The sequence below is a fragment of the Lissotriton helveticus genome, chromosome 5_1, assembly GCF_964261635.1.
Source record: "Lissotriton helveticus chromosome 5_1, aLisHel1.1, whole genome shotgun sequence".
Lineage (NCBI taxonomy): Eukaryota > Metazoa > Chordata > Amphibia > Caudata > Salamandridae > Lissotriton > Lissotriton helveticus.
In genome coordinates, this window is record NC_136065.1 from 1,814,281,738 (window position 1) to 1,814,307,643 (window position 25,906).

Sequence of the window (25,906 nt, forward strand, 5' to 3'; positions counted from 1 at the left end):
TGGTGGTGGATGTGGTGGATGTGGTGGATGCGGTGGATGTGGTGGTGGATGTGGTGGTGGTGGATGCGGTGGATGTGGTGGTGCATGTGTTGGATGTGGTGGTGGATGTCATGGTGGATGTGGAGGTGATGGTGGATGTGGTGGATGTGGTGGTGGATGCGGTGGTGGTGGTGGATGCGGTGGTGGTGGAAGTGGTGGTGGATGTGTTGGATGTGGTGGTGGATGTGGTGGTGGATGTGGTGGTGGATGTGGTGGATGTGGGTGTGGTGGATGCGGTGGATGTGGTGGTGCATGTGGTGGATGTGGTGGTGGATGTCATGGTGGATGTGGAGGTGATGGTGGATGTGGTGGATGTGGTGGTGGATGCGGTGGTGGTGGTGGATGCGGTGGTGGTGGAAGAGGTGGTGGATGTGTTGGATGTGGTGGTGGATGTGGTGGTGGATGTGGTAGTGGATGTGGTGGTGGGTGTGGTGGTGGATGTGGTGGTGGATGTGGTGGATGTGGGTGTGGTGGATGTGGTGGTGGATGTGGTGGTGGATGTGGTGGTGGATGTGGTGGTGGTGGGTGTGGTGGATGTGGTGGTGGATGTGGCGGTGGATGTGGCAGTGGATGTCATGGTGGATGTGGAGGTGATGGTGGATGTGGTGGTGGATGTGGTGGTGATGGTGGATGTGGTGGTGGATGTGGTGGTGGATGCGGTGGTGGATGCGGTGGATGTGGTGGTGGTGGATGCGGTGGATGTGGTGGTGGATGCGGTGGTGGTGGTGGATGCGGTGGTGGTGGTGGTGGATGGGGTGGTGGATGTGGCGGTGGATGTCATGGTGGATGTGGAGGTGATGGTGGATGTGGTGGTGGATGTGGTGGTGAAGGTGGATGTGGTGGTGGATGTGGTGGTGGATGCGGTGGTGGATGCGGTGGTGGATGCGGTGGTGGATGTGGTGGATGTGGTTGTGGTGGATGCGGTGGATGTGGTGGTGGTGGATGCGGTGGATGTGGTGGTGGATGTGGTGGTGAATGTGGTGGTGATGGTGGATGTGGTGGTGGATGTGGTGGTGGATGTGGTGGTGGATGTGGCATGACATTTTTATTATATACAGAGGGGTACTTATTTTGTACCAATCACTGACCGATGTTAATGTAAGGGTTGTAGATGGTGGGTTGCGCATGCCTTGTTTTCATTTCCATTATAATGACAATAATCCTTTCTTTGACCCTGTGCTCAATCAACGTGGACTGTATTATAGTGAATACGAGTGGCTTAGATAAAGAAATAGGAGAGGCGAGGAGGAAGGGAAACTGGGGTAAGGAACAAGCGACGGAGGAGGACAAGACGGAGGGCAGTGCTTGGGGGAGGAGAAATGCGACACGGCGGGCAGGGGAGGGGGCGGAGCGGGGAGAGCGGCGATGAGGGTGTGAAGGTCTCACATGAGGGGGCGTGGTATCTTAAGTCATGTTGCTTTGGGAGGCAAGATTAAAAATGTGTAAGCACATCTCTTTCGTAGGGAGTTAAACAAGGTTAAAACAACTGGCTCCAAAGGTTTTGCTTAAGTATGTGTGAAGTAATACGGCTGTCTGCCTCTGCTTTCTTCCATTGCACTGGCATCTAGGTGTTAGGCTCAGATGGCTTGAACAAAAGACGGGCTGATGGTCTTTTAAATCAGGCCTTTGTTTCTGCCCAGCTGGATGTTAAAATAAAGCCCCCTCCCTTCCACGCAGGTTAATACAGACAAATGCCGGCACTGCTGAATGATGTCCCAGCGTCCGAAAACGACACCAGAAGAAATTCAGCATGTTTTACTGAGCCAGAAATATCTGCCACATAACCCTTCTCTCCAACACTGTTTGGAATCGATCGGCTGATTTGTAAAATTACAAGTGGTCAGAGGGATAAATCTGACGGCAAAGAAGAAAAGGAACGCGAGGCTTAAGGAGTTTAATGTAGGGATGGATTTGACAGAGAAAAACATATATTTGAGATTATAACATTTCAAAGCAATGTGTCACCCGGAGATGGGGACATTAGATCCACAGAGTAGGAGAGAAAAGAAATGGTTGACTTTTTTGCTTTGGGTTATTTTAGATTTGGGAATTTCGAGCATCATTTGCTTAATGTAAAATCGATTTTTAAAGTGGGGTCCGCAGCACCTATTCAGGGGGTCCTTGAAAATGAAACAATATAAACTTGCTGATAAAATAAAAATGCACATAAATAGCCACATTGAAGAAAAAAAACCTCTATAAATGAAAATAAATGTGAAATTGCAGACAAAGAAATGAAGCTTGTAACTTGGCATGCTTGAGACGCGGCCGTGAAACTGAAAGTACGGCCGACCGGCCGTGAATAATTAGGGGGTGAGAAATGCGCTGGGAGGGCTGCCCTTGATTTGGTAATGCGAGGCAGGCAGGCAGGCGGCTGGTGGCATTGTGCACGCGCTTTTTAGGGCTTGCGCTTGCGCAATGACCTAAAAAGCACATGCACTGCATGGGATCGCCAGTGGAATCGCCAGTTAGGTAAACTCTCGATAAGCCCCTATATATCTCGCTCCCGCTCAATGCGCATGCGCATTGAGATAGGTCGCTCGACCTAAAAACACCCCTCGGGCATTGCCCGAATGCCCGCGTTACCAATCCGACGCTGGTTAAGCCACATCCTCTGCCCGAGTTCCTCGTTTGAAAAGGCTAAAAAGGTCATTTCTTGAAAGATCATACCCCTATCCAAGCCTTACTGGCGTTTCCACTAGACTGTTCACTAATCTCCCAACGCAAGTACGCAACTAAATCCTTTAGCGTTAAGAGCTTTCAGGTTACAACCTTAAATGGAATGTCTTAATCACTAATATGTGATTAAGCACAGTATAAATAAAATCACTACTTAAGTCCTATTCAGACTGTGTTAAACTCGCTGCCTCTTACCGGATGTGGTCACGGCCGGTTTTCAGGTAGACTCCCGACGATTTTGGAAAACTGGGAGCGAAAAACATGAAGAAATCTCGGTACAAGCTGAAGTTCTGGGGCTGGGCTGCTGACCTCCAATGGCAAGAAATGCCGACAATACAAGGCTGGTGCACTATGCATCTCACTGCTCTGTGGCTGTGATTTTTAGAAAACATGTAAGTGTAAAGCGTAGTGACAAACCCAGTTTGATTTTGTAGCGCAGGTAAGGTTTATACCCCTGGTAGGACTACGAGCACGCAATCTGAGTAGGCTGTGACAACTGGGGATGCGAAAAGTTTTCTCTCATGAGCTTCCCCTAAAACCGGGATTTTCGCAACCATTTAAGAACATGAGAAGAACAGGCATTGGCCGCCCGGCCGTGAAAGTAAAGCTACGCGGCCGCAAAATAAAATAGAAAAAACGCAAGTGGTGACGCATGTGGTGCGCAAGCTCGTCACCTTGCCGGCCACCAGCTTGCTATTACACGCATATGCGCGCGCTCTTGTGCGCGTTCTAGCATGCTGGTCGCTGGGAAAGTAGCACTTTTAAAAGCCCTACTAAATGTCTCGGCCAGAGCAGCGCATGCACTGGATCAGGCCGAGACCTAAAAAGACCCCCTGAAGTCACACAGTTTGTAAGTTTGTTGATAGCCAGTGTAACTGTTATACCAAGCACCCTTTATACATAATATGAATTGGGTATAGACCACCGTCCGTTTGATGTATTTGGATGTATTTATATGGAGGAAAAAAATGTAATGCAAGGAATGCTGCCATGTTGATTGACAAATGAGAAGAACAATCGTAAGATAATGAGAGCAATTATTCACCCCATATTGTGATTTTAAGTTTAAAGAAAATCGCAGCTTGTGTTAGATGTGATATAAACAAACAAATGAAGAATTGAAATTATTAGTAATTTGCATGCTAAAAGATGGTGACCAAAATAAGGTTTAATATGCTGTCCTTTTTCAGTTTTCACTAACACTTGTGATGTCATGTTATTTAAACAGTTTTGGGGAAAATGGCGTTTCATGTCGTGAACAAGATTGCATGGACGCAACCAAAATGCGTTGACTTTGATTTTTATTTTGCAATAAACTACTTGGGTATCCTAATGCCTGGAATGCTGCGTCATTGATTTGAAAGAGAACTTTGGCCCCGTTTGACGAATCTTTGCGAAATTATCAAAAGTAATGGGGTGGTCGGGTCTGCTGCTGTGTTGAAAGTTTTGGGGTGTTTAATGAAGCAGGGACAAGAAAAAGGGGGGGGGTCCCAAAACACGTTTTCTCCATATTAATTTCCATAGTAAACTTTAGACACGGCTACAGCTCGAACTGCTGAACAGAATTACACCAAATATGCCAAAAAGGTAGCTTTTGGTTCAGAAAGCACTCTTTTCATTAAATTATGTAAATCCATTCACTAGTTTCTGAGAAATTTAAACATTCCTCAGATATACAACTGGGGACGTGGAGGATACGCAAACCCTCCCGATCTCCTGCCTGCAATCTGATAGGCTGCCAACACTTCAAACCAGGAAGTGTTGGCAGCCATCTTGTGACTCGGTTGAACCGAGTCACAAGAAAAAAGGCAAACAAAAGTGAAAAAGAAGAAAAGGGGTTATGGTAGAAACACCCTGACCCCCTAGGCCTGCTCATGGGGTCCCACAGCCAAAAGAGTAGTGAAAAATGGTGGAGAAAGGGAGCATAGCCTCTGACCACCTCTCAGCAATCCAGCTATGTGGAGTTTACTAGAGGTAACAAGAGGTCTACTCAACCCCCAGGGACCCTCAAGAGAGAAGGGACTTCATCCCCTTGCTAGGAGGTATATTTGCAGAGTGGTGGAGAAAGGGGATGTGGCCTGCAATCACCTCTCAGCAATCCCACTGTGTGGGTCTTACTGGAGGTAACAGGTGGCTAGTTGGCCCTTAAGGACCTCCAGTAGAGAAGGGGACGTCTTCCCCAACCAAGAGCGCTCCTGGAAGCGCGTTTGCAGACTGGTGGAGAAAGAGGTCTTGGCCTGCTATCAGAACTCAGCAATCCTGCTGTGTGGGTCTTAATGGAGGTAACAGGTGGGGTAGTTGTCCCACCAGGAAGTCCTTGGGGCCAATTACTTCTCTTGTTTCCTCCAGTAGGTCCCGCACAGTGGGATTGCTAAGAGGTCTTCGCCCCCTTTCTCCACCACTCTGTAAACGTACCTCCTGGCGCACTACTGGTTGGGGGATGAAGTCCACTTTACTCCAGATGGACTGTGGGGGCCAAGAGGCCCTCCTGGTTCCTCCTTTAACTCCTGAGAGCTGGTTGAAGGCCCAGCCACTTTTTCCCATCACTTTGCAAACGTGACTGCTAGTTAAAAAAACCTTAGAAATTCACTGAAAAAAACAAAGGTTACAGGGACGTTAGTTAGGCATTAGGATTTCAAAAAACCTTAGAAATTCACTGAAAAAAACCACAAGCTTCAGGGACATTACAGTTAGGAATTAGCATTTAAAAATCCTTAGAATTTCACTGGAAAAAACACAGGTTACAGGAACGTTATAGTTAGGCTGAGATTTCACTTATAGTTAGCTCAGCTAACTGTAACTCAAGCCCCCACAATTCACTGTTGATGATATCACATATTACATCACTCATGACATGGTCAGTGACATCACTGAGGACATCACAGATGACATCTGCAATGACATCACTGATTACATAATCCACATAATCTCTGATGCACCTACACACACCCTAACATAATCTTTCATACACCCACTCCAAAATTCAAACTAGCAGTCTCAAAACCATAGAGACACTCACACACCGCCGCTCACCTATAGAGTTACTCATGCACCTATTCAGTCACCCAAAGAGTCAATCACACTGTCATTTACTCACCTGTACAGTTATACACACACCACTTCACTTATTCATACAGATAATAGCTCATACTTCCTCTCTTATACAATCACTCACACAAGCACACAATCATCCACACAGCCATTCTAACAATCAGTCACTTTCACATAAAGTCACTTATATACTCCAACACTCACATATACTGACTTACACATATGCAGTTACTCACCCATATAGCTCTGAGACATCCATTCACTCACCGACACAGCCATACTAACACTCATTCACCTATAGAGTCCCTCACAGAGGCACTCCTGAACCCATACACCTAGTGAATCACCCGCTCACAAATCTATGCAGGGAGTTGCGCATTGACAACCACTCAAGCACCCATGCAGGTACTCAGAAGCCAATCAATAATCCATATAGACACTCATGTAGCTACTCACCAACCTTTGCAGCCACTTGCACACTAACTGACAGACTGATACAGACATTCACACAGAGTAGTCACTGCCATACATTCACTGAGACACTTATAATTACTCACATATACAGTCAGCCACGCACCCACTCGATCATCCATTCAGACACTCATACACCCATTCATTTTTCAATACACCTTGGTGTATGTATATATGAAACATTCTTAAACTTTTTGGAGACATCAAAACTCTTGCCTACTACTGTAATCTGTAAGTCAAAGTAACGAAATCCTTCTCTGCAAATGGATTGATGTTAACATAGTTTTTCACAACAAATATGTCAGGACTTTTGCCTTTATCATAATTGTTCATTATAAACAGATTAGACCTTTAGCCATGATCATTTGCTTGCCACTATATCTAATGCAGTTCTACTGTACTGAGTATAAGATTTGCCAAAATCCAAAAGGTCCTGCATGTCTTTTGGTATTAATTATGTTACTTTTCATCTTATTTTAGGATAGTCATGTTACAGTTATTTATTGCTGTCGATGCGTAACACATCATCTTATCAATGTTATGATACTTGCATTGTAGGTTTTCCGTGCTTTAGTGAAGGAACATCTTTGTTTTAGTAAAGACAAAGTGGCTAGTCTTATGCATTCTTTAATTACCTTTTATCATATAGCAATAAAGGGAAAAAAATCATGGCTAGGATGCTTGAATTAATCTCAGCCACTGGTAATTAATCCAGGCTGCATCCTAGTCCATTGTTCTTGCATCTCAGTCCATTGCCCACCATGCCACTTGAGATAAGACCAGCCAGATGCAAATCAGCCTTGATTCTGCTCCAACAGGAACAGTCCAGCCCGAACTACCAAGACAGGCCCTCTCTGAACCAAAACACAAGAAACCCAAGACAGGTCACGCCCTAATTGGAACCTCTCTGTAGGGTGCAGCTTGGTTCCAGAGGCACAGTGAGCACAGGACCCACATCTGGGCTTACCTCTCACACTTAGGGAACGCACTGAAGTAAACAAAAGACTGAATGGCAGTATGCTTTTTCCCCAGTATTTCTTTATTTGCTTTTGAGTTATTAGGTACAATTGCAAACATCATACACTTTATCATATGCATTTCACTCTGCTACTTAAGTAAGTGCAGTGGGAAACAGCAATTTCTTAACTTTGACATTACAGATGATTCTGTATGGAATGTCCTTCAGTGTTTCGCAACTGAACTTTTAAACATAAAAAGCTTTTGTTAACATTGAGGTCATGTTGTAATTACCACATCATGTCTTTGTTTGCTCACATCAATACCACGTCTATATTGAAACTTTGCAATAAAAGTTTCATTTGTTTATTATTTACAATTTCTCATAGTGAACCCTGCAATGATGGGTAGGATGCTTGAATTAATCTCAGCTTTTCGGGCCGCATCCCTGTCCATCGTCCTTTTGCCCACCCTGCCACCTTAGCTTAGACCCACTGAAATTTAAATTAAGTTTGATCCTGCACCAAAAGTAACAGTCTAGCTCGAAATGCCAAGCCAGTTCCTCTCTGAGAGTTTTGGGTTACTTGGGTTCTGGTTCAGGGAGGACCTGGCTTGGTAGTTTGGGCTGGCTGTTCCTATTGCAGCATGATCAAGACCGATTTGCATATGGCTGGGTCCAATCTGAGGTGGCTTGGTGAACAACAAAACAATAGGTTGGATTGCTACCCCGAGTGACTGCCAGTGGATAGAATTAATGCAAGCATTCCTCCCATCACCTTTCGTTTGTTTTATCTAATAACACAGCAGTCAAGATATAACAGACGACATTATCCATGAACCATTGGGAAAAGAATTACTAAATGAAGTTGCAGTGTACGTTAACTAAGAGGCAGAACTAGGCCATAAATACTCGTGACAACAATTCCTATTTTATATAGTACAAGGTAAGTGCAATAAAGCATAGAAACCAGGGCTAGAATAACAGAATAAAAGTGCAAAATGTGTTATAGTAAGTTCCATAACATTCGCCCATTGTCATTGATCCCTGAGAGGACGAGTCCAATAACACCTACGTTTGCCATTCTAGAAAGAGTCCTGTGTCTAAGTAGATATTATCCAGTCCAGACTGTTTCCTGGTTGAAGTCCCACTTTATGCTGAAGAGATATTTGTTCTGGAAAGTACTAGAGGAAGAAAGAGAGAGTATGAATAGCAGAAACAAGGGTATGTCCGAGTCTTTAATAAAATCAAGACTTTCCTTCACTAAAGCCAGGAAAATCTACATTTTATTACAAAATCAAATGTGCATATTATGCTTGTTTAAAGCAGAGCCATAACAGAATTACCCACATGAGTAACAGGTTTATAGTAAAAAGTTATGATAGTAGAGACATTGGCCAAATCTGCCGATCTGAGAATGTCCTCCAGAACCGTTCCAACCCAAATCGCTTTAGAAACCGTAGCTCCTCTAGAAGAATGCGTTCCTGAAAGAAATCAGTAGCAGAACTGAAAAACAAAATCTTAGATCAGCTGTTTTCTGAATATATATACCTTGTATTACCTGCTTAAAGATTAGATTGGGAAGGAAAATACTGATAATGTATGGTTGTTAAATTTGTCTTTTTTTTCCTGCATACATTAAAACATGTGCAAGAAGGTGTGTATTGTACCAAAGAAACATCCAAAGCTCTTATATCAGAAAGCTGTTTCAAAGAAATCAAACATAACAGAACAGGAAGTTATGCTAATAGACAATGTACAGATAATATAGAATGTTCAGGCCATAAATTAAACAAATTCATAACCAAGTTAACATCCCCATCTGATTGTGGAGGGTTAGAAAGTTGCATTCAGTTTAAAAGTTAAAAAACTACAGGTCTACCATCCACTCCCACATGTTCTGGAGAAACTGATGAACTGTGAATGGTCCTGTATGTTTTCCCTTGGGAATCCTAAGAGGCTAGAAAGTTGAGTAGTAAAACTACACTACTGAGGGTCTGTAGAAGGAGCTGCGTTAATTTTGTTAGCTAATGAGGGATGAGGACACTTCAGCAATAACCGATTCCTGGTTACTTTATCAGAGGTTGCCTCAATTTGTCAGAAATGTATTGAGCAATATGGCCCGATGCAATACATTCAGTTGAACTAAGGTGGTAAATCAACGACAGTAGGTTCGCCCATAGCATCTAAAATTGAAATGATAACATTAGAATTATTAGAGAACTCCCTGTCTCATTAAGAGACATTGTATACCTCTTGTTCAAATGCTCAAGCCAGATAGCATCATCTGGGTCTAAATCATCTTTACTCCCATTTCTATCCGTATCATATTGATCCATCTTCTCATCTGTGTCATGCAACTGAACAATCTGGATAGGAAGTTCTGTCAAAATGAGAACCTCTATCAGAAGACCAGAATCTAGGGAAACTGTTAAATGAGATTTAGACCTAAAAGCTGCAGATACCCTTGGTTTTTTAATCTCATAGGGGCAATAAAAGACAGTTCTTTCCCACTGTCTTTGATCCCTAGGAATCAATAATTGGCTCTGTGGAAGGTTTCTGTAATTAAAGTCTGTGGACTAAAAAGTCTCTGAAAGTTTTGAAATATCTGAGCCACGGCTTGACTTACCAAATCCTTAATGAAGGCATCAAGGTACATCAGGCATAATAACCTGTGCCTCATCGTCCTGATCACAAGAAGAGTGTTATTTATTCATATTTACTTAGTGCCACAGTTACAACTAATTACAGGTCAAATAAATATACCCAGAAAATAGTCAAATAAAACAGATATGGGTGAAGGTAACTGGAAATAATTACAACAGGCAAGGTTTAAGTACTTAAAATGAAACCCAAAGAAAATTCCAATAATAATGGAATTCTTAGGCTTTCAAAATTAACTTGTCCCTGTTTATTGAAACTAGCGGTCTCGAACGCTACATGTTCTTTAAAAGAGCTGTATAATAAAAGATATTATTTCTAGGCCCGCAAAGCCTGGTCTTGTGGGAAGTTGTGAGCAGAGTAAAACATAGCCATCAGGAGAAGTCTCACACTCCTATTCTGAAGGGCTGTTTCTCGGCATGCCTTTGGGAGCAGCAGCCGAAGAGAAAGGAAGGAAAGAAGCCGCGTCCTTTCTAAAATGTGCAATGCTAATGCAAGAAAGCATGACAGGGAAACACGGACTACTCTCTACGAAGGCGGCAGCCTCTTCATCAGATGGAAACTGATGATAGGGCACGCATCGCTCAAAGAGTGGTGGCATAATGAACGGGATGACGAAGCGGCCAGAATACAGAGAGTAACCACATAAAACCAAATATTGGAAACTACCAGCATATAAATATATATATCAGACATGGCAAATTTTAGAGAGTATGCTTATCTTGACTGCGAGTAGCAAGAAAGTATGACTTATTGCTCCAGGTCAAGAGTATTTATGGCTTGGTTATCTTTCTATTGATCAGCATACACTGTGGCTTCATTTCGTTGTTCTTTTCCCAGTGGTTGACAGGAAATGTAATTCGCTTAAACTTGGCTGCCTTTTTATTAACAGTTAGAAAATATTGCATTATATAAGCCTACAGACTTGTAGTAAAATTATGTTTATATGCCTAAAATGTATTTGGGTGCATGCTTAACACTCCAGGTCATATCTGAACTTATTAATCTTGACATACAGGCAATGCTCACAAAGCAACTCAGTTGTGTGTTTGAACCCCCTAGGAGTTATTATTTTCAGTAATGTGGTTGTACGCTAATTATACATATTCTGTGGTAATCTGCATTTGTGATTCAAGAAGGTGAGATAGCAATCTTTATTAACATTTATATTTGTATTGTATCTTTTGATTTAACAGTCAGCTCTAGACATAATCATCAATACAGAATGTATACGTTGTTTTATAAGATTAAACAACCTGTTTGCATAAACAGAAAAATTAGAAAGTGGATTTTGTAGCACAAAAAAAGAATAAAATATGCTATTATAAAGTAAGGAATATTTATTTTCTTTAAGATATTTTTTGATGTTTGATATGATTATCGGTTAAAATCTGGGATAATACCTTTAGTGCATTAACCATAAACTCTCAGATATTCCAGATTTACTATATGTGTGATCTATTTGTAAGAGTAACATGGATAATAAACATGTAATACGAGATATCGGGTCCTTCATATGTGCACACGATATCTTACTTCTGTTTGTACTCTATTTTAGCGTTTAAGTCTATTGTCAATCATGCTTATCTCTATCCAACTTTTTATAAAGATTGCTTCAACTCTCGTTGTTATATGGCTACCTAGGTAAAATTATAACACACCAAAAATGTTTATTTGTGATTATCGTATTTGTTTAATTTTTCCAAATTATGGACATCATGTTTATTAGAATTGTATTGTGTATTTCTACTTTACGCCCTTGAGCAACAGTAGTGTTGCAGTGAAACATATTGGCTGTGCACTGTTTTTTCAACATTTGAAAATAATAAAACAGATGGATAATTTATGATCCGGAAATCATTGTTTAATGTTTATTTCAGCAGGTGCCTCTACCTGGGCAGACCTGCCAAACCAGAAACCTTTTTTATCCTGTAAGAGAGGTGGGGCTTGGAGAGGGAGTTAGGAATTTCAGCTGTTTACTACCTAAATTGCCTTGAAGAATCAATAAAGGGGGAAAAGCAACGAGGGGGAGTGCCGCTTAAAGCCTTATGTGGCCTTGGAAACCTCCAGCAACATTTTAAAACGACATAAACAAAGGTGTCTGAACCTGCCTCCGCTGTTCTGAGAATAAGCAAACCCCTTAACGGACTTTCAGGGTTTAGAGCCTCCTATACATCAGCTTGAAAATTACTCTATGAAGGTCTTTCCAGTCCACCCTGTATTCACCACATGATATTGGTTCTTCATGGGGTGGCCATGTGATGAGAGACAATATTGTGGGCCACATGGAGGATCTGTGTGAGTTGGTATGTCTACCAGAGTTAGGCTGCCAAGTGGACCATATTTCCAGGGCAGCCAGGAAGTCTTAGGGACTATGGTGTAGCAAGGACAGTGGAATCAGGAACCAATAGACTGAGATATCAAGTGAACCAGGATGTTAGTAGAGGCCAGGTTGTTAGATCTCTCCGAGATGAAATGGGGCATAGCTCCAACCTAAGGACATGCCTTAATATTACCATCTCATCCTACCCTGGCTACACCGCTATGTGTTTATTATCAAGATAACATTTCACAAATCCACCAGATAAACCTTTTGATATTGGAAGGGGGCTCTTGTGCCAAAATATCTATGAACTTAAGAGGTTTAGTAGTCAATCTTGACATCATGTGCCCCCTATACCATACAGGGTACAATAGTGAGCGAGCCATAACTTCATGGAACCTTGCAAGGAGATCCACTAAATCCATTCATAGCTTGAGTGTTAAATGGCTCATGTAGCACATCTTTTGGCCGGGAGCGTGAGCCAAAGGAGTACCAAGTTACAACAGGTCTTTATCAACTTTAGTCATCTGCTGGCCTCTACAGGTCTTGGGAGCTGCCAAGAATAGATGATATTGTTCTGCGTTATAATAAAATAATGTATCTACCTAAAATAAAAACACAATGAGGCCACAACATAGATTCCTGGTTGGATTTTAAGGATGGGCTTCTTTATTGGCTAGAAGGCTTCCAAAGTAGTTAATGTTTTAATTCTTAAGGCTGTGTGGTTATCTGCAACCCCATTTTCTCTATATTTATTTATTTATTTAGAGAGTTTTGTATAGCGCGAACAAGACCCTTGGGTATCATAGCGCTTCACAATTCAAAAAGTAGCATAGACATAGTCTTGTATAGTTTATATTGCAAGAGGTAGAATAGATAAAGACTTGTATAGTATGATTATACTTCGTTAAATAATATAGATAAGTACAAAAATGAAGATACATTACAGGAAGTAGCAAAGACCTAGTCTTGTATAGTTTACATTGCATGAGGTAGAATAGATAGAGACTTGTATAGTATGATTATACTTCGTTAAATAACATAGATAAGTACAAAAACAAAGATACATTACAGGGATCCCCAGTATATACAAGGAGTTTAACAAGTATAGTTCTATAGTATAGTTATATCTGTGGATAGACCCGGTACCCGGTACCTGACTCTGTGATAGTGACGGCGGCCAGGAAGTTACATTCTACCTCCCCGTCCTCCACCGTACTGCCCGATAAGGAAAGCCGATGGATCGATCCGACCTTGTCGGAATCCCCGGGGACAAGGGTGTCTCCGGTGGATGACATCAGCACGTTCCAGGATGTTCTCCTGAGGGGGGTTGCAAAATTGGGAATCACGGTGATGGCTCCAACACCCACGCAGAGAAAAGCTGCCCGTGCTGAGGCCTCAGGGGGGGTCCCGAGTGGCAGGAAGACCAGCAAGCGTCACCATTCTCCGTCTGGGTCGATTGCACCGACTACCATGTCGAGAGGGATGACTACAGTCTGTTCCCCGTCTCCCCAGGGTTCTGGGTCGAAGCGCCGTTGACGCTCGACGTCGAAGGAACTGAACAGACTGTCGTCGAGGTCTCCTGTGACGATTTCGTCATCGTCGGAGTTGGAGTCCACGTCGAGCGATCGACGTCGAAAGGCCTGGCGTCGGCGCTCGTCGTCGAGGCGACACCGCCGTTCGCCATCGGCGAAAAGGAGAAGATCGTCGTCGAGGGGATCCTCGTCGTCGAAGAGAAGTTCGCCGTCGAGGCGCAGATCGCCGTCGAGGTGAAGGAGGTCGCCGTCGAGGCGCAGGAGGTCGCCGTCGAGGCGAAGGAGATCGCCGTCGAGGTGAACGAGGTCGACGTCGAGGCGTAGGCATTCACCGTCGAGGGGTAAACGGTCGACGTCGAGGAAAGGACGCTCGCCGTCGAGGGACCGACGCTCGCCGTCCGGTCGCCGCGGTTCACCAGCCCGCCTCCATCAATTCCTCCGGTCAGCTCGCAGTTTCAACTGCGCGGGCTCCAGGCGGAGGCCGATATCCTGTTAAGGAAAAGGGCGATAGAGGAAGAGGTCTGTACTCCCGGTTCTTCCTGTTTCGCAAGAAGGACAAGAACGAGCTGGACTTGCGACAGGCAAACAAGTGGATTTGCAGAGAAAAGTTTCGCATGCTGTTGTTGCATCAGATTTATCCTCAATTGCAACATAGAGACTGGCTACAATAGACCTACAGGATGCGTACTTCCATGTGCCCATTGCACACAAACACAGGAAGTTCCGTTCTTCGACGCCGAAGAGACGGGGAAGGAGATCTGGCGCCATGGGAGGTTCGCCTACGTCCCAGGCTGGGAAGGAAGGCGGATCACCGGGTTCGGTGTACTCCATGGTGTATACTCCGTCACAGAGGCCGGTTACACCCCCGCCTCCATTACCGAGGGGACTCCCTCCGAGGGACCCTCCTCCTCCTCCTCCTCCTCCTCTATCACCACTGCCTCACACTATGCCTCGACCTCAGCTACCAGCAGACAAGCCGCCTCCGGTTCCTCCGAGGTCGGTCTCGCTGCCCAGGCTTCCGACCCCTCCCAAGGGGACCCCTAAGGCGATTTCAAGTCGGCACCAATCATTATCAGTACACAGTACTGCCATTCGGACTGAAGTCTGCGCCCAGAACATTCTCGACGTGTATGGCAGTGATAGCAGCACACCTAAGGAAGAACACGGTGTTTGTCTACCCGTATCTGGATGATTGGTTGATCAAAGCCTCCTCCTTCTCGGAAGCTCAAGCACACTTCCAGAAGACGTGCGTTCTCTTGAACAAGCTGGGGTTGCACATAAACATGTCCAAGTCTGTCCCGACTCCGGTCCAGTGCATTCAGTACTTGAGAGCCACCATCAATACGCTGTCGGCAAGCGTGTCTCCTTCAGAGGAGCGAAGGTTATCTCTCCTTCGGAAGGCTCAGGCTCTTATGACCACTCCATCTACAACAGTGAGGACGGTGTCTTCTCTACTGGGGTCGATGGCCTCCTGTATCTTCCTAACGCCACACGCACGACTGCACATGAGACCGTTGCAGGAGTGCTTGGAGGATCAGTGGGATGACAAGATGCAACTGTCTCTGCATGCTCTTCAGTCTCTGAAGTGGTGGTGTTCAGCGGAGAATCTCCTCAGGGGGGTTCCCTTCCACAAGGTAATTCCCACTCAGACTATCGTGACGGATGCGTCTCTCCAGGGCTGGGGAGCGCACTCCGGAGACTTACAGATTCAAGGCATGTGGTCCCCGACGGAGTCCACGTATCACATCAACTTCCTGGAGCTCAGAGCTGTTCACTTGGCACTGAAGGCCTTCCTTCCATCCTTCCAGACCAACTCTCTGCTTGTACAGACGGACAATACGACCACGATGTATTACCTCAACCAGCAGGGGGGCTCGAGATCACGCACTCTGTCGCAGGAGGCGCAGGCGATCTGGCGATGGCTTCTGGCAAGAGGAATGACGATAATGGCTACTCATCTACCAGGTGTGCAGAATGTTCAGGCGGACGCACTGAGCAGACTGATTCAGGAAAACCACGAATGGGTCATAAACGACGGAGTACTAGGAGAATTCTTCGCAAGGTGGGGACTCCAGACATAGATCTGTTCGCCACCGCCGAAAACACCAAATGCCGAGACTTCGCCTCCAGGTACTACCAGCAGGGGACGCTGGGGAATGCTCTATGGATCGACTGGTCGAACAGCTTTCTGTACGCTTTTCCACCCATTCCCCTGATTCCGGCAGTGCTCATCAAGTTGTCCCAGTCCAGGGCGCGGATGATCCTGATTGCCCCGGAATGGCCCAGACAGTGGTGGTTCACGGACCTGCTTCACCGGTCTCTCCTTCCTCACATACGGTTGCCGTGCAGGCCGGACCTTCTCACGAAGTTCGGGGGGCTGATGTTGCACCCCAACCTCTCGTCTTTGAGTTTGGCGGCATGGCTCCTGAGATAGTGCAGTATGGCCATTTGAATCTACCCGAAGATTGTATGGACATATTGAAGGAGGCTAAGAGACCTTCCACTCGGACTTCATATGCTTACAAGTGGAAGAGGTTCTGTTTCTGGTGCAAGTCCAAGAACTATGACCCGACGACTGGCAAGGAAGACGTCATCCTTCCTTACCTTCTGTATTTGGTGCAGTCTGGCCTTAATGTTAATTCCATTAAGGTTCATCTCGCTGCATTGACTGCCTACAGGAAATGCCCTTCACAGACTTCCTTCTTCCAGATCCCTGTGATCAAAGATTTTTTGGAAGGCTTGAAGAAAGTATTCCCTCCTGTCAGGCTTCCTTCGCCTTCATGGGAATTGAATGCGGTGCTGTCCAGGTTGATGAAGGAGCCTTTTGAACCTATTCATAAGGCTTCGTTGCAGCACCTGTCCTGGAAGGCGGCGTTCCTCGTGGCCATTACATCGGCCCGCAGGGTGAGTGAAATTCAGGTGTTGTGTTGTCAAGAACCTTATACTGTATTTCATGCTGCTAAGGTTGTTATGCGTACTCACCCTAAATTTCTTCCCAAGGTTATTTCTGATTTTCATGTCAACCAGACTATAACTTTGCCTACATTTTTTCAGAATCCTTCATCTCCAGCGGAAAAGTCTTTGCATCTGGATAAGACCAAAGATATTCGTAGGTCAGACCAATTGTTTATCAATTATGGATCAGTCAGGACGGGTCTTGCTACCTCTAAACAGTCCATATCTAGGTGGATTGTGTCCTGCATACAACTGTGTTACCAAAAGGCTAATAAGACCTTAGGGGGTAAACCTAAGGCTCATTCCACCAGGGGCAAAGCTGCCACAACGGCTTTGCTCCGTAATGTTCCAATTGCAGAAATCTGCAAGGCGGCCACTTGGAAGTCGGTCCATACCTTTGCTAAGCATTACTGCCTGGACACTGATGCCAGGGCAGACTCTCAGGTTGGGCAGGATTCGCTGCGAAATCTGTTCGCACAATAGTGGTGTTATTTCTCTTTTCTCCACCGCCGCTTTGGTGTGGGGATGGGCTTGCCATTCTATTCACTAGATTATGACTATACACAGAGATCCCCTACTACAGAAGGAGTAGTTTCTGTCCTGTAACTCCAGTTCTGTAGTAGGGGTATCTCTGTTATAGTCATAAGCGCCCGCCCTCCTCCCCGGTGGAGAGAGATATTCATGTAAGGAATGCTACAGGTCTGGCGTGTTACGCCTTCAAAAAGAACTGAAAGTAAAAGGGACCTGCAGTGCATTCTGGGATACTGTGAAGTTTTGGAAAGTTCTCTTAAAGGCACAGTATCCTGTTCTGAGCCACATAATGGCAGCCTATGGGGCTTGTCTGGCCAGGTCTTCCTCTCTATCATTCCAGAGGGGTTTTGCTGTTGAGGCAAGGAAAATCTGGACAGGCTTTGCTGTTTATGGATTTTTTGGTGGAATTTCTAGTTGAAGTACTGGACAGTGTAGCCTGTTTTTATAGGCTGCATTATCTGTCTTTAGATCTCTCTTAAGTGTCTGTGCAGTTCTGCATTTTTTCGACACTTTAAGAGATTATTTTTGATTGCTCCGGGGTCCACGCACATGGGCGGGACTATTCTATAACCAATTTATTTAATTAAGTTACATTTTTCTGGCCTCTCGGGGGGCTGTGGGTCGTGGCCAAGCTTCACTCTACTTTATGCACTTACGATGAGAGCTACCAATGTAGCTGCTTTGTCATCAGCATGCTTGCATAAAACAGAAGTGGGAGACACCGATCTCCACCATTAACCCATATGCTGACAGATTTTAACAGTCCCTTTTGTGCTTCTGGGTATTGTAATCAGCCTGGTGTGAGAAGTTGGCCTGGTATATGCTGACCACTAGTTATAGTGGGCAGCTTGTACCAGTCCAAACAACCCTTATTGATGATTAGGTTAAAGACAACCTTTATTGAAAGCTATCCTAGTGGTAGCTATGGAGAGCAGCCTCCAGGCTAAGTCTCTAAGGAATGTAAAGCAGCTTGTTTTACCAGATCATAACCTCCTGAATGACCAACACAAGTGTGATTATAAAAATATGTATTTATTACTAAACACTCTCTACTAATCTCTTTATGAGATTAGGGCACAAAGTACACAATATTAAATCACTAGAACAACAATAAATAGCACAATACACAGTGGGCTCCAGGGGGAGACCAAACCACATACTAAGAAAGTGGTATAACAACCACGACTTGACTAGAGACAGTGCCTAGAGCATATAGAATCACTGGGACCCCAAGGAACCACCCAAGGTAGTGACACAAGGTACCCACGGAGGACTTGTACAGTGTGAGAACAAAGGCGCGAGTCCGTACAACTCTATGGGAAAGTCGCATTTGGAATTTTAAAGATTAAGTACACTTAGGAGAGGATTTCAAGCATACCCTTTGGAACATAGAGGTTCTAAGGCCAGCACACTTGAGAGTACCAAGGTACCCGTGTTACCTATCCCAGGAGAGCTGGGTGCATAGGGGTCAAGTGGTGTCGGAAACGCTTGTTGATTTCAATGGCGTGATGCAAAGAAGTGCTGCTGCCGGGAAGATGAAAAGCGACTGGTGTGATACAAGCCTGGATTGGAGCTGAGAAGAACCTGAAAGCAGAGGGGACACAGAGTCTGGGTCACGAAAGATGAATGCCCACCGATGTCGGGTGATTCAGGTGAGAAGAGGTGAAGCTTGACTCTGCAGCCACAGGGACCAGAAGACGTCGAGGATGATCAAAGTCTGGAGGTGAGCTGTCTCATGAAGGATGTCGAGTGCTGGGGAGGCGAGTGTCTGGATGGAACACCAACATGCCTTGGCAACTGCAATCCATGCGGTCAGTGGAAAGATACTTTTGTAAGGACCAGCAAGGTCCTGGGGACTCTCCAAGCAATGGAGAGTTAGGGTACGTCTGGAGCAACCAGGAAAGCCCACTGAAAGTCAAAGTTACCTTCACAGGGACCCACAGACCAACGGACCAAGGATCTCAAGGGGACCTCAGGAGGAATCACAAAATACCAGCCCATGGAACACTCGTGGTATGTAGGCAAGTAATCTTCAGTGGAAACATTGCTTGGGGTCAGGACTACAAGTAGCCCAAAGCACAGCCTCAGGGACTGCCGAAAAACGTATGCTGCTGCAAATGGACACGGTGTCCAGGGGTACGGGTTGCACGGTCTCCACGAGGGCTGTGGGTCTCAGGATTGCTGAGAGCACTAGTCAACCTCGGGATACTTGGCAACCCACCTCTTGTGCTGCAGAAATCTTTGGAGTCCTCAGGAGCTCGGGAGATGCGGTCAGATGCGTTTAGGTGACTACCTTGCAGGGAAGTAACCCCTTTACTCCAAGGGAGATTCTTCAGTCATCCAGTGTAGTGTAGATAGTCGAAGTACTTGGTTTCTGTAGCAGAGTCTAGTCTAAGTAAATTCTAAAGTCCTGTAGTCAGGGGTTCCTTCTTTATACCCAAGGAAGGGGTGGGACAAACTCTGGGGACCCGCCCATGGGAGGGTCAGGACAGAGGGGTGGCTACACCCATGTCCTTTGTCCAGTTTTGCACCAGAGCAGGAGCCAATGGCTCCTGCAACCGGTTTGAACTGGACTATGCACAGTGACACCAAATGTGCCCCCAGTGCAGACATCAAAGCACTCTCAGAGTGCACCCGCCCAGCCCCAATACACTAAAGCCTGTCTGGGAGGTGGTTACACCTCCCTGTGACAGGAAGCCTATTGTCATGCCTTCCCCTGCTCGAGCTTGGCTCAGCAGCAGGAGGGCAGACGTGTGTCTGTGGCTGGCAGCATCCATTTTGTGATGCCATGTTCTGTAAAGCTGGTACCGGGTGTACCGGTTTGGTCATATTTCTCCCTCTAGGAGGATGGAATAATACCTCCCACACCAGTTACTGGTGTGGAGGTATGATTCCAAGGTGTTTGACACTAAACACGACATGTTTCCATGCAGCCGTTTTAAAGTTAGCATTTACCGCATGGTTATAATGCACTTAAGAGTATATGGTTGGCTGCATCATAGAACAACCCCAGAGAATAGATTCCGAAGGTTTCAGAGGGGCTCTGCTCATGCATGGGCACCCTCTCACATAAAACCCAGCACCCTGCCTTCAGGATTGATAAGGCCTGCCATAGGGGTGATTGATGAGTTTATATGTGTAGTGATATAAAGATATAGTGAACCTATATCTAAGTAAGAGGTGCATGCACCACCTTACACAGGTTGCAGTAGCAGACCTGTGGTGTCAATTTGTGTGGTCTCTAAGGGATGGCACACAACTTGCTGCAGCCCCTGGGAGGCCTCTGGGTTACCTATGCCCTAGGTACATAGAATACCATATACTAGGGACTTATAAGGGTACCCCAGAACCCCATCTGGAGTGTACCTAAAGTACATGTAATCAATGTAGGGAGAAAGCAGATAGACTGGGGTCCTGATTAGCAGGATCCCAGTCAGACTAAGTCAAAAACCAGCAAAACACCAGAAAAAAGGGGGGGGGGTAACTATGCAGTCAGATTCCACCCTCCTACATTCAGGTCACAAGGAGTCCAGGGGTTATATTATGCATGCTGCCCCCAGAGTGCAACAGGCATGTGCACTCACTTTGTGTGCCCCCAGGGCAATATGGCTTTACAGAAGGGGCTGCAGACGCTTGTGTGGATCCTTCTCTAATACTCACAGCTTTGGCTCACATGTAGCACCAATGCTACCTTGAGAGGGCGTTCCCTCATTTGAATGGTGGCATGGCTCATGCAAATGAGGGAATCACATTGCATCTGCGCCTGGCCCTATTATAGACATATGTGTAGAGTTAAACAGGTCCTTAGGAGGCACACTGATAGTGTGCCACAAAATGTGGTGCACTGTCAGTGGACCTTCTCAGAGCACACCTCTTGAGGGTTGAAAGTGGGTCCCAAAGACCCTCCCAGACATCCCACTGCATGCTAGTGCAGTCATTCACTGCATTCACTTTCAGGGTATCTCTACAACCTCTTTAAAGTGCAGGGGTGCTGCCTGCACAGCACCCCTGAATGCGCCGTCCCCAGGAGACCACGAGTTCGGGGCTGCCTTGAGGGCAGCACATTATTTATAACACAGCGCACTATCCCTGCTTGTACCAAGTTCACCTATTTAGAGGTGCGCTGTGGCGCAAACAGAGACACTGCATCTGGTCTGTAATATGGGCAAAGATGTGCAGTGCATAACAGTCTTCCTGTATACATGATTAGTACAAGCTGCTTATCAGGGCAGTACACGTATCAAGTTCTGCAACTGTGTGGGTGGATTCACCTGTGGGCTTTATCCAAGGAAAAGAGCATTCTTTCTTTATTTATTGGTTTTGTTTCAATCATTTTTATTGGCATTTAAATTTCCACACCATTTACATGACAACAATAAATGTATTCCCCTCAATCCCTGTGTACCCACAGAATTGATTTTGTTACTACATCCAATTAATTTGCCTCCTATCAAACCCACCAAAAACGTCCTTACTTAGAGTCATCGCTCCCCTGTTCCATAGTGTCTGCATGTCTCAGGGCTTGTAGTCTGTCGGGGTAATTCACACAGAGGCAGCCCCATGCTAGAAACTGGAGTTCAGGTCCCCATAACTAATGACTTGCCTCTGTTTACTGATTCACAGGCTAGCTTCTCCACCCTCAACAGAAACCCCAACTGTAGGTAAAACCTTGGTGGTTCCCCCATAACATAAGCATTGCATGCATTGCTCCTAATATTATGAAGGAAATTGTTTTCCTCCTAGTGCAGTATAGTGGATAAATCTCTTCTGAAAGTGCACCCAACAGTATCAATGAGGGACATCTGGCCAGGTCAGAACTAGTGATTATATGCATGTTTTAGCACATCTTTCCAGTAATAGTAAAGTGCAGGCGATTCGATAGTCAGTCAATCAATCAATCAATCAATCAATCAATCAATCAGGGGTTGGTAGGTAAAGCGCGCTACTCACCCGTGAGGGTCTCAAGGCGCTGGGGGAGGGAAAAAACTGGGCTGCTCTGGTCAGTCGAAAAGCCAGGTCTTGAGAGCCCGTCTGAAGGTCTGCAGGGTTGGTGAGTGTCTTATTTCTACTGGGAGGGTGTTCCATGCTGTGGCTGCGGTGTAGGAGAAAGCTCTCCCTCTAGCTCTGCTTCGGTGGATACGGGGTACCTCTGCTAGGGCGAAGCTCATTCAGTCATTGAGGTACTTAAGTCCACTGTTGTTGAGGGATTTGTAGGCGGGGGTGAGTAGTTTGTAGGAGACCCTCTTTTCGACGGGGAGCCAGTGGAGTTCTCGCAGGTGTGAGGTCATGTGTTCGTGGCGTGGAATCCCTAGGATGAGTCTGGCGGCTGCTTTTTGGATGGTTTGGAGTTTGCGCATTAGGGATTTGTTGATTCCGGCGTAGAGGGCGTTGCTGTAGTCGAGCCTGCTGGTGATGAGTGCGTGGGTGGCGGTCTTTCTGCAGTTTTGGGGATCCACTTGAAAGTCTTGCGTAGGATCCGGAGGCAGTTGAAACTGGTGGAGGAGATGGCATTGATTTGGCGGTCCATGGAGAGGGAGGAGTCGAGGATTATGCCAAGGTTCCGAGCGTGTCCCGTAGGGGTTGGTGGGGGTCCGAGGGCAGACGGCCACCAGGAGTCTTTCCATGCAGAGAGGTGTGGCCCAAAGATGAGAACCTCGGTTTTGTCGGAGCTGAGTTTGAGGCAGCTGTCTTTCATCCATATGGCCACGTTTTTCATTCCTTCCTGGAATCTGAGTCTAGTGTCCTCTGGGTTGCTGGTGAGGGAGAGGATGAGCTTAGTACTCAGTACTCGTTAAGAGCGCTCATCACCCCGAGGGGTATCCAGGCACAGGTAGGATTCAAATAACTACAGACCCATATCTAGTCTTCCACTCCCTGCCAAAATTGCTGAAAAAATAATGAACACCCAACTCAGTCGGTTCTTGGAAGAATGTCAGGTGCTGGACCCTACCCAGTATGGCTTCAGGAGAGGACATAGCACTGAGTCTGCTTTCCTCAAATCTACTGAAGAAATCAGGACTATACTGGATCAAGGAGGAAAAGCTTGACCTCTCCGCGGCCTTTGACACGGTCCATCATGTGTAATTGATGGACCGGCTGCAAGAGATTGGAGTAAAAGGGACAGCCTGGAAACTTATCAAATCATTCCTAGCCAAAAGAGTACAGACTGTCACCCTGGGAGACTTTACTGCCAAATCCTTCTCTCTCCCTGTGGAGTCCCCCAGGGGTCATCCATGAGTCCGACTCTTTTTAATATATACGTGAAACAACTGGCCCACTTGATTGAATCCTTTGGGTTGTAGCTTACCTCTTAGGCTGACAATACCCAGATTGTAGTGTCTCTGCTTCCAGGGGGATTACAGAAGACAGCTTCTGGGTTTCACTACTGCATGACTGCGGTGGGCAGTTGGATGGCCCAAAACTGCCTCAAATTAAACTCCAACAAAATGGAGGGGGTTCTCTTTGGAAACGACCCAAACTTCTGGGCCCGGCATGGTGGCCGGATTCACTTGGGCCTCTCCCGACTCCTAGTAGGAAGGTAAAAAATCTAGGAATCACAATTGACAATAAGCTTTTTTTTAAAGAACATGTGAACGCTGTAGTCTCTGCCACATCATACACACTGAAATCATGTAAAAAGATTTTGCCTTTATTCCCTAAAGACAGCCAAAAAATAGGCATTACAGCCCTGGCCATGTCCATATTGGGCTACTGTAACAGCTTATACCTAAACATTCAGGAAGGTCTTATGAAAAAACTCCAACTCTTGCAGAATGCAGCCACCAGATCTCTGGCATTCCAAAATATGCCTCAATCTCGGCTGAGATTAAAAGGCTCCATTGGCTGCCTGTCAAAAAACGAATCCTGTGTAAGGCCATGTGCATGGTCCAAAAGTCCCTTCATGGAAATGGACCCTCACATTTGATTAAGCGCCTTCGTGGGACATACCGAGAAGAACATTGCGGTTATCAGAAGCAAAACTAGTCTCAGTTCCTATTACGAAAAACGTCAATTGGGGTGGCCGAAGCTTTCTAGTGGGAGTGTTCAAAGCTTGGAACAATCTCCCTTTACATCTCAGATGCACAACAAAACATCTGGATTTTAGGAAGGCCCTGAAAACATGGTTATTCACGCATTAAAGACCAGTTGTACCCATCCATGCTCAGGCCCCTGCAGGACATCACATATAGCGCCAGGGCACCTTCGGGAGGTAGCGGTTCGGAACTGGAAGGGGAAGTTGTTCCAGGCTTTGGCTGTGAAGTGGGAGAAGGAGCGTCCTCCGGCTCCGTTACAATGGATATGGGAGACGGTGACGAGGGCCAGGGAGGCAGACTCTAGGGAGGTCATTACGATGTCGGGCGGATTTCCTCCGCCAGGCTGGCGGTGGCCACCGCCAGCCTGGCGGAGGAAATCCGCCCGACATCCACTGCCCAATTCCCCCCCGCCATATTTGGATGGCGGGGGGGACCGCGGCGGTGTCAAACACCGCCTGCCTGTTTTCCGCCCCGGTCGCCTTGTGGCCGGGGCGGACAATGAGTTACATGGTGGCGGTGTCTGTTAGACACCGCCCGCCATATTACTATGGGCATTTTCAAATGCTTTTCTGTGGCGGCAATGCCGCCACGGAAAGGCATGGGGAGACTCCCTGCGGGGGCCCCTTGCGGGCCCCCTCGGAGTCCGGGGCTTGGGGGGTGCACATGGGGGGTACCTAAGGTACCCCCCCGCATTTCAAAGTGCAACATGGCAGGCACCGCGCGGTGCCTGTCTTGTTGTGCTTTGAAATGCACAACGTTCATTTTTACCATTGCGGCGTGCAGAGATTTCAGCTCCGCCCGCCGCAATGGTAAATATACAGGATGCCTGTGTGGCGGGCGCATCCTAATGCCAAAATCGGGCAAAGCCCGCCCGCCATCCTAATAAACCCCTAGGTGTCTGGTGGGCTGGTGGATGGTCAGCCAGTTATTCAGGTATTCTGGTCCCGTGTTGTGGAGGGCTTTGTAGGTGTGTGAGCAGCTTGAAGTGGCATCTCTTTTTGATGGGGAGCCAGTGCAGGCTACGGAGGTGGGGGGTCATGTTGGATTGTCTGGCTAGATACAAGATGATTGTTGCTCCTGCTTTCTGGATGGTTTGGAGGCACTTGAGGAAGAGGGTGGTGGTTCTAGAGTAGAGATCATTCCCGTAGTCAAGTCGACTGGTGATGAGGGCTTTAGTGACGGTTCTTCTGGTGTCGGTTGGGATCCATCTGAACACTTTACGTAGCATTCTGAGGGTGTTGAAGCAAGTGGAGGCAACCAAGTTGACCTGCTGTCTCATGGAGAGCTTGCTGTCGTGGATGATTCCGAGGTTGTGGGCGTTGGTGGTGGGTGCTGGTCTGAGGGTGAAGGCAATCAGGAGTCGTCCCATGGTGAGGGGGGCATTCCAAAGAGGAGAACTTTGGTTTTGTCAGTGTTGAGTTTGAGGCAGTTGTCTCTCATCCAATTGGCGACGTTGGTCATGTCGTTCTGGAAGTTCGCTCTGGTGGTTTCTGTGTCCTCCTATGAGGATCACCGGTGTACCCCTTTTCCTACCGCCTTTGCAGCAACTCGACCGAGACAATGCCCTTTCTAAGGACTGTAATCTAGTGTACCTTAGGAAGCAATTCCACCTTGCTCCTTGCTCGCTTATATAGGCATTCACAGACAGCAGTGCTTTCAGTGGCTCTACAGA